This window comes from Chrysochloris asiatica, unplaced genomic scaffold (genome assembly GCF_000296735.1).
Source record: "Chrysochloris asiatica unplaced genomic scaffold, ChrAsi1.0 scaffold00035, whole genome shotgun sequence".
NCBI lineage: Eukaryota > Metazoa > Chordata > Mammalia > Afrosoricida > Chrysochloridae > Chrysochloris > Chrysochloris asiatica.
The window spans coordinates 6319465-6328297 of NW_006408553.1; positions in this window are offsets into that span (position 1 = coordinate 6319465).

The window sequence follows — 8833 nt, forward strand, 5'->3', positions numbered from 1 at the left end:
CCAAGGAGCAGCTGGTAGATTTAAACTGCCAACCTGTGGTTCACAGTCCAGTGCTGATCCTACAGTGCCATACCAGGAGTCAGTAAGTGATTAAGCCAGTATTTTAATCTAGCTCTGATAAATCACTTTCTTTTCTCTCTATATGTATTTTTAATGAGTATTTCCCCTTAAAAAATTAAAATTTAGCCTTTTTTGGGGTGGGGGGTAGGAGTAAGCAATTGAGATTAGGACTAGATCTAGGCTAGGTCTGTTGCTATTAAGTGTCATTGAGTTGGTTCAGAGTTACAACAACCCTGTATAAGATTTCTGAGGAGTGACTGGTGGGTTTGAACTGATGATGTGGTTGGCAGTCCAGTGCATATCCTACAACACCATACCAGACTAGGCCTAGGACTTCATTTAGTGTAGGGCTAAGGGTTGGGTTAAGGCTAGGAGTAAGACTTGGTCTACCTTTAGGGTTACAGTTAGGTGTATTTACTTATTTTCTTGAAATCTTCTAAATTAGGACATTTTAAAAAAGATAAACAGAAATTAAAAGAATTTATAACAAGCAGATCAGAATTACAAAAAATACTAAAGGGAGTTGTTTGGACAGAGAACCAACAACAACAGATACCAACCTGAGATTAACATATGTTTCAGTTTCACCAAAAACTCACCACAGATGGTGGTTATGTGCCATGGAGTCAGTTCCGACTCATAGCGACCCTATACAGGGTTTCCGAGGCTGTAAATCTTTATGGGAGTAGAAAGCCTCATCTTTCTCCCGTGGGACAGCTGGTAGTTTCAAACAGTTGACCTTAAGGTTCACAGCCTGATTCGTAACCACTGTGCTACCAGAGCTCCTTTACTGCAGATATAGACATATTCAAAGTAAAACAAGCCTAAAAACCTGAAAATAAGAAAGCAGAGATACCAGTTTGCAACAACAATAACAAAAACAAAACTTTTATAAAGACAACAGCAACAAGGCTCAATGTAAAGCTATAGTTAGTGCTTAGTGGAAAAACAAAATCAGATAATTAAAGAAGAGACTGGTGAATTATCAGTAATTCTGCCACACAGAGGCTTGATGTGAGTTTAATAATTTTTGATGTATGATGTATATACATATTGTTTTAAAATAAAAATTCATAGCATACATATTGTTTGTTATACTTTTACATTTATTATATGTTTGCTATCATTCCATGTTATTAAAATTTATATATAGTTTAAGTTTACTTTTAAATTTAAAAAACAATAGTTTGAGGGCAATTTTAAATTTACAGAAAGATTGCATAGCTAATATAGACTCCAAATCCAGTTTCCCTTATTAGTAACATCTTCCATTAGTATAGTACATTTCCTACAATTAATGAGCCAATTGATGTATAATGATTAACTAAAGTCCCTGGTATGGCTCCATAGGAAAGACACTTGAATGGTTAGAACTGCAAGGTCAGTGATTCAAACTCAACAGTTACTCCTTGGAAACCCTATTCAAGGACGCTATGAATTGGAACCAACTTGAAGGAACTTAACAGCAACAACAACTAAAGCCCCTACTTTATTCAGATTTTCTTAGTTTCTCACCTGTTGTTCTCTTTTATATTTTAGGATTCCACATTACATTTAATCTTCATTAAGTCACAGCTCATCTTAGCTGTGACTTGTTTTTGATGACCTTGTTGGCCTTAAGGGTATTTTATAGAGTGCTCCTCAATTGTGATTTGCCTGATGTTTTCCCCATGATTAGAGTGGAGTTATGTGATTTGGTCGGAGGAAGGCCACAGAGGTTTGTGCCATATCACATGGTACCTAGGGCTCATACCCTCAGCATGACATCACTACTGGTATTCACCTTGATCGCCTGGCTGAGGTGGTGCTTGTCAGGTTTCTCACCTGTAAAGTTCACTCTTTTTCTCTCCCCTTCCATCCTGTACTCTTGGAAAGGAAGGCATCCATACTTAAGGAATGAGGAATTAAGCTCTACCTCTTTGAGAACTGAGTATTTACATAAATTTTTTGGAGTTTTTCGACATTTATCTAATTTATCTGTTTGCCTACATTTGTTTTTTCATTCAGCCATATATTAGTATAGACTATTGAATATTTATTTTAATCTAATACTACGTTGTTGCTCTATTTGTTCTAGTTTTCGCCATTGGGTGCTCTTTCGGTTGACTGCTGTCTCTTGTTATACCCCTATCATTATGGATTTATATCTTCCATATGATAAAATAGCTGTTATGATATTCTACTGTGATCTACAATACAAACCAACCAACCATACCCACTACCATCAAGTTAGTTCCAGCTCATAGTGAACCTTTATAGGGATTACGAGGCTGTATTTGTAGGAGCAGACAGCTGCATCTTTCTATGGCGAGGATGTACCATAATTTACTTAACTCTATTAATAATAATTTGGATTGCTAGTATGGCGCTGTAGGATAAGCAGTTGACCACAGGCTTGGTTTAAACCACAAGGTTGGCAGTTCAAACCCACCAGCCGCTCATCCGAAACCCTATACAGGGTCACTGTGGATCAGAACCAACTCGATGGCACTCAACAAAAACAACAATTGATAATAATTTGGGTATCAAGTCTTTCACTGTTAGAAAAAAATACTGTGATGTGTCTTCAAAAGACATAAAATTGTTTGGTAACATATCTCTGGTAAATTGTATTAAACAGTCTGCCCATTTAAAATTTTACTTAAGTGTGACTTTTTTCCTTAGAGATACCTTAAGCAGACTTCTGAGAAATGACCTTTTCGTTTTACCTACAGGAAATAGTGATGTTTATCACCACCGTTGCCTCCCTTCCATTTCCTTCTTTCCTGTGATCAGAGCTTGATGGCACCATTGGTCCTGGAGAGCTGCTTTGAGATTTCATAGTGTCTTGAGACTCATGTTGCCATCTCAGTCAATGTAGAGTCATTTACAATAGACAATTAAATTTATATGAAACTCCATTTGTAAAAAACCAGCATTCTCAAAGAATGAACACATTTTCGAACTGGACACAACCTTTAGAAACCATCATATTCCATCCCTACACTGCAGAAGTAGAAAGGGAGGTACAGTTTGACATCCGGTGACTTGTCTCAGATCAGTCAATGGTGGTTGTTTTTGTTGTTGGGAATAGTAGAAGAATTAAAAACCTGTGTTTCTTCATAAATCTCAGAATTTCTTGTTATATGGGTATATTTTATATCTAGTTCAAAGAGATTTTCAAAAGACTTTTTTATGTTTAAATATATTTTATTCCCATCTGCTCCCCTAACTTTGAAGCAAATCCCAGACATTTGATATATTCTAAAATGTACCCTATTGTGGCGCTGTGGGCTAATGTGGCAGACTGCAAGGTCAGTTTGAACTGGAGGGTCAGTAGTTCAAGCTCACCAGCCACTCCTCAGAAACTCTATACAGGATCGCTGAGTCGGAACTGACTCGAAAACAGTTAACAACAGTGGTTCTAAACTGTGGGGTGGTGCTGCAGGATAATGCACTGGAACACAAGGTCGACTTGAACTACAAGGTTGGCAGTTCAAACCCACCAACCCCTCAGAAACCCCATACAGGGTCACTATGAATAGGAACTGACTACAGCACTTAACAACAACAAACTATAAAAACTCTTCACTCTGTTGTTGTTAGGTAGCTTTGAGTTGGTTCCTGTGTACAATAAAACGAAACACTACTTGGTCCTGTGCCATCCTGACGATTGTTATATTTGAAACTATTGGTGCTGCCACTGTACCATCCTTCTCATTCTGGGTCTTCATCTTTTTCGCTGACCCTTCACGTTCCCAGCCGTGATGTCCTTCTCCAGAGACTGGTCCTTCCTGATACAGTGATCAAAGTATGAGAGATGAAGTCATACCACTCTCATTTCTAAGGAGTATTCTGGCTTTACAAGACAGATTTGGTACTTTCAATATTCTTTCCCAACACCATAATTCAAATTCATCGATTTTTCTTTATTCTAATACCCTAAAAATATCTATTCAAGGATATTATCAAAACCTGGGAAATTCCTGTTCACCATGGATTAGAATTGAGCACTAGTGAAAACACAGCTCCTTGGGTATAATCTCTGAGTGAGAGTCTAATGTACTTACAAATCTGTTGCCCAGACAAAATGGCTTCTATCAAAATATAACAAATGAAGATCTTAACCTGGAAAAAATAACCTCGTAGTAGAAATTGCATGGCAACATATCGATACTGCTTTTTCACCCTTCTCAACTTTTACTTTGTCTATTCCTGAGGAAGAAATTCCAAGTTCATATGGCAACAAAAGTTCTTTTTCAGGTTTTGCCAGAATATTAGAAGCCAGAATGGATGGAAGTATAATGGTGTGGTCCTTCCACTCCAAATCCTTCTGTAGAATGTTACTTCCTGCATTGGGACTTTACAAAGCTTCTAAGAAAACCAATAGTTTGATAACCTAGCTACGTTTACACTTGCTTTTAAGAAGGTGACAGGGGAAAGAATACTTCTGATAGCAGAAATGGGGTCAGAACCGATGGGGACTACTCTGTTCTCTTCAAGTAGCACACTAAGTGAGTTACTTGACTGCAAGTTGAAAAGGATGATTAATGTTCTGAATGTTTAAAATGCTATCTTCTGGGATTTCACTTGATCTTTAAAGTTAAAAATAAGATGATATTCCTCTAGAAATACAACCCTGTCTCAGGCTTTGTAGAAGACTAACAAACTTCCTTTTAAATACCCATGTACTTGCATTGAATTTATTCTACAGTACTTCTGCTTTTGGACATATGTGATGGCTCTAAGCTGGAGATGGGGTCAGACAAAAGGGCAGAAATTGTCTTTTGGCATATTCTAATCAAGGCTGAAGCCAATCTTAATTACATAATTTTATTTAAACTATTTTATTAAAATAAATATCTAGTTAGCCAATATTGTTCATTATATATAGACTCCTGTTTTAATCTAACCTAATTTATAGTTTTTTCTACCTTGAGTTTGACAGTACTGCCAACTTCCTTACTTTTGCCTTTTTGTTTCACCAACAGACTTTGTTATAATCAATCAGCTTTATTTGTATTAGTTCTGAATTTTTTCTGTTTATTAGGGGATTCAAAAAGTTCTTGGATAAATTCTTTCCAATACCTTTCAATTCCATTTTCCCCTGAACTTTTTGAAGGCCCTTGTCTCCATTCAGTAAGTACTTTTGAAAAGAAGAACTTAAGTTTATCTAATATCAATCTTCTAGTTTCTACAGAAAAGTAGAAAGCTTAATAAAAATCACCACAGATTTAAATACAATTCTGGCCATGTGTATTCATTTTATTTTAGGATGATGCATGTTACAGATTTTAAGTTTTTCGATGATAGAATGTTCCGCATAGTATGCTTTGAGTGTGGTATATAGGATCACAGCAGCACTCCATCTATTCTATCTTAAGCAAATTGTAAAATTTCTTCTTTATACCATATCATTAGTTGTTTTTGAGTCGGTTCCAGCTCATGGCCACCCCGTGTGTTTCAGAGTAGAACTGCTCCATAGCGTTTCCAAGTTTCTGACCTTTTGGAAGTATGTCACTAGATTGTCTACCAAGGAGCCTTTGTTATTGTTAAGTGCTATCGAACCGGGTCTGACCTGTAGTGACCCTGTGTAGGGTTTCCGAGGAGCGACTGGTGAGCTTGAACCGCTGACTGTACATTTCAAATGGCTTTGCAGTCTGGCACATTAACCCACAGCACCACACCAGGACTCCCAAGGAGCCTTTGGGTGGGTTCAAATCACCAAACTTTTGGCTAGTAGTCAAGCACTTAACTGTTAGTGCCACAACTTTTTCTTTAAAAGCCTCTGTGCTTTGAAATTTGCCTTTGACATGTCTGCTATTTACCAGCTACACGAACTAACTGAGTTACTTAATCTTGGCCCTTCAGTTTTCTCATCTGAAAAGTGAGGATATTAATTAGCAACTATGTCATCAGATTGTTAGTTTGTTGGATTAAATGAAATGCGCTATAGTGTCTGGTACATAACAAATGGTCTGTTGTCGTTAAGTTCCATAGACTTGGTTCTGACTCATAGCAACCCTGCATAGAGTTTCTGAGGCTTGAACTATGGACCTTGTGGTTTGTAGTCCAGTGCTTTTATCATCTGGAGCCACAGTGTTCCCCAAATGTTCCATAAATATTAGTTGAGGTTATCAACTCTCCAGCTCTCTTTTAATCTTCTCCACTTACACGTCTATACCTTTACTTAGGTTAAGAAAAAGGGTTATGTATCTTAAATACTCATGACTCCCTTCACATTTTCCTGAAAACATATTTTTAGCTTTTTATTTTTAAATGATTATAGATCCACAGGAAGTTGTAAAAATAGTACAGAGGCCCTATGGGCCTTTCACTCAGTTTTCCCCAACTTGCATAACCGTAGTAAACTATCAGAACCAGGAAATCCACAGGGCTTGTGCAGATGTTGCCAGTTTTACATGTGTGTATAATTCTATGCAGTGTGATCACATGTAGATATGTGTAACTACCACCACAAGGATATAGAACACTTCCATCACCATGAAGCTTCCTTTTGCTAACCCCTTTGTACCCATTCTCTCCCCACTCCCACCCTAACCCATGGTAACCACTAATCTGTGATCCATCTCTATAATTTTGTAATTTTGAGAATATTGTTTAGAAGGAATCATGTAGTACATGATCTCCTGAGATTGGCTTTTTTTTTTTTTTTAACTCCACGTCATACCTCTGAGGTCCACGCAAGTCATTGAGTTTATCTGTGCTTGTGTATTCCTTTTTATTGCCAAGTAGTGTTCCATGGTATGGTTGTACCACAGTTTAACCATTCACCAGTTGAAGGAAATTTGAGATGTTTCCAATTTTTAGCTATTATAAATAAGGCTACTGTGAATGTTTGTGTACACGTTTTAAATTGTGCATAAGTTCTCATTTCTCTGGGATAAATGCTTAGGAGTGTGGTTCTGGATCTGAACTTTTGTTTAATGGACCCTTGTTAGGTATCTCTGAAAATATATGCTAATATATGATATGTAATGGCAATTCTTTCTTAATGCCAACCATTTTAAATGATACTGTCCTTTGTTTTAAAATATCTATCTGTAATTTGCATCACAAGTCCAAGGTGTAGCATTCTGTCTTATGTGTACTGCAGTGTAATGTGTATTCAATAAATAATTGTTTTATTTTTCTGAATCATATTTTCTTTCATGTTTTATTGACATTTTTCTTGCAGAGTATATTACTACTTTTATCAAGTACAGTGAATGGGGCTGATAGTTCAAGTAACAGTTTTCTTTTTATCAATTATTTGTAATCTTGTAGATACTGAATTTTGAAAATAATTAAAAGAGCTAGTATGAAGAATCAGAAAGTCCATTAATTGACCAATGCCCGCAATGTTTGGAAATCCTAAGTTTTTTTAACCGATTCATTGTCTCACAGGCTAATGATGTATAAAAATTTATTAGAGTAATGGATTATGATAGCTGGGGCTTTAAGTAACATGGTCAGATGTCAAACATTAGCATGTTGTTAAGTGCCGTCAAGTCAGTTCTGATCTGACTCATAGCAACCCTGTGTGGTGTTTCTGCGGAGCAGCTAGTGGGTTTGAACCGCCGACCTTGCAGTTAGTCCAATGCTTATCCAACAATGCCACTCCAAAGTTAACATAGGGATAATGTAAGTTATGGGTGGTGGACCGTTTTTTGGTTTTCCTAAATTTATCTTCTAGCCTTAAAATAAGGAACAAAGGTAAAAGCCCTTTGTAAAAAGTTGGAAGAAGAGAAGGAAAAGGATGAAAAATTTTAAAGCAGTGGTTCACAATTCTGACTGCATATTTGAATCGTCTACATAGTTTCAACAACTATGCCTGAGTCTACTACATTGGACTCTCTGGAAGGAGGTCTTTAAATTCTTAATAGGTAATTCTAAGCCAAGATTGAAAATGACTTATCAGGAACAGCTTCTGTACTCAAATTTCTTCACCCTGGAATTGAGAGATTATGCTGCATGCATATATCTTCTGTTCTTAGACTAATATGGGTTCCACGTGGCTCTCATTTGCGCCTCTCCAAAGATTAATGTTTTCCTGAGGGGGGGAGAAAGGATCACAGTTGTGAATCATAGAAATGTAAACTTTCACACGAGTAACAAAAATGGAGTCAACTAACCCAAAATGGTGAGAAATGCTTCAGCATTTAAAAGTCAAAAAGAAATTGCGTTCCATCCAGGACGTACTATGGCTAGGAAACTTTTTGGGAAATTAGCATTTAGAAAACCTGTGTAAGGTGTGTGGGATAAAAGGTCTGAGTCTTTAAATACTTGGTCTTATTGTTGGCCTTGCATAGTTTTGCTTTGCTTTTTTTAGTTTAACTTTTTACTTTGCAAAATAACATATATACTTGTCACATAGTGACTCTCGTAGCAGTGTTCAAAACCTAATGTGTATTTTTCCACACTTTCCTCTGTACTCTTGAAAGTACACATAATGACAAGATTTGTGAGCTTATTTGTGTTTTTTTAAGACAGGATCATACTCTACACATAATTCTAAAACTTGCTATTTCTCCTTATCCATGCGTGTTCCCAAGATAAATAGATACAGATTGAACTCTTCTTTTGGAAAAAAGTAAGATTTGATAGGTTTTGTATGTCATAATTTATTTAGTCTTTTATCTGTGGAATAATGGACATTCAGAATGGTACTTTTTCTTCCTCCTTCCCTACAGCCTAAACTTTGAAAGTGTTTATCCTTATACTCCTTCCGCTTCCTTGTTTTCCGTTTTTTTGCCAGTATAAACAATAGTGCAACAGATGTCTTTGTCCATAT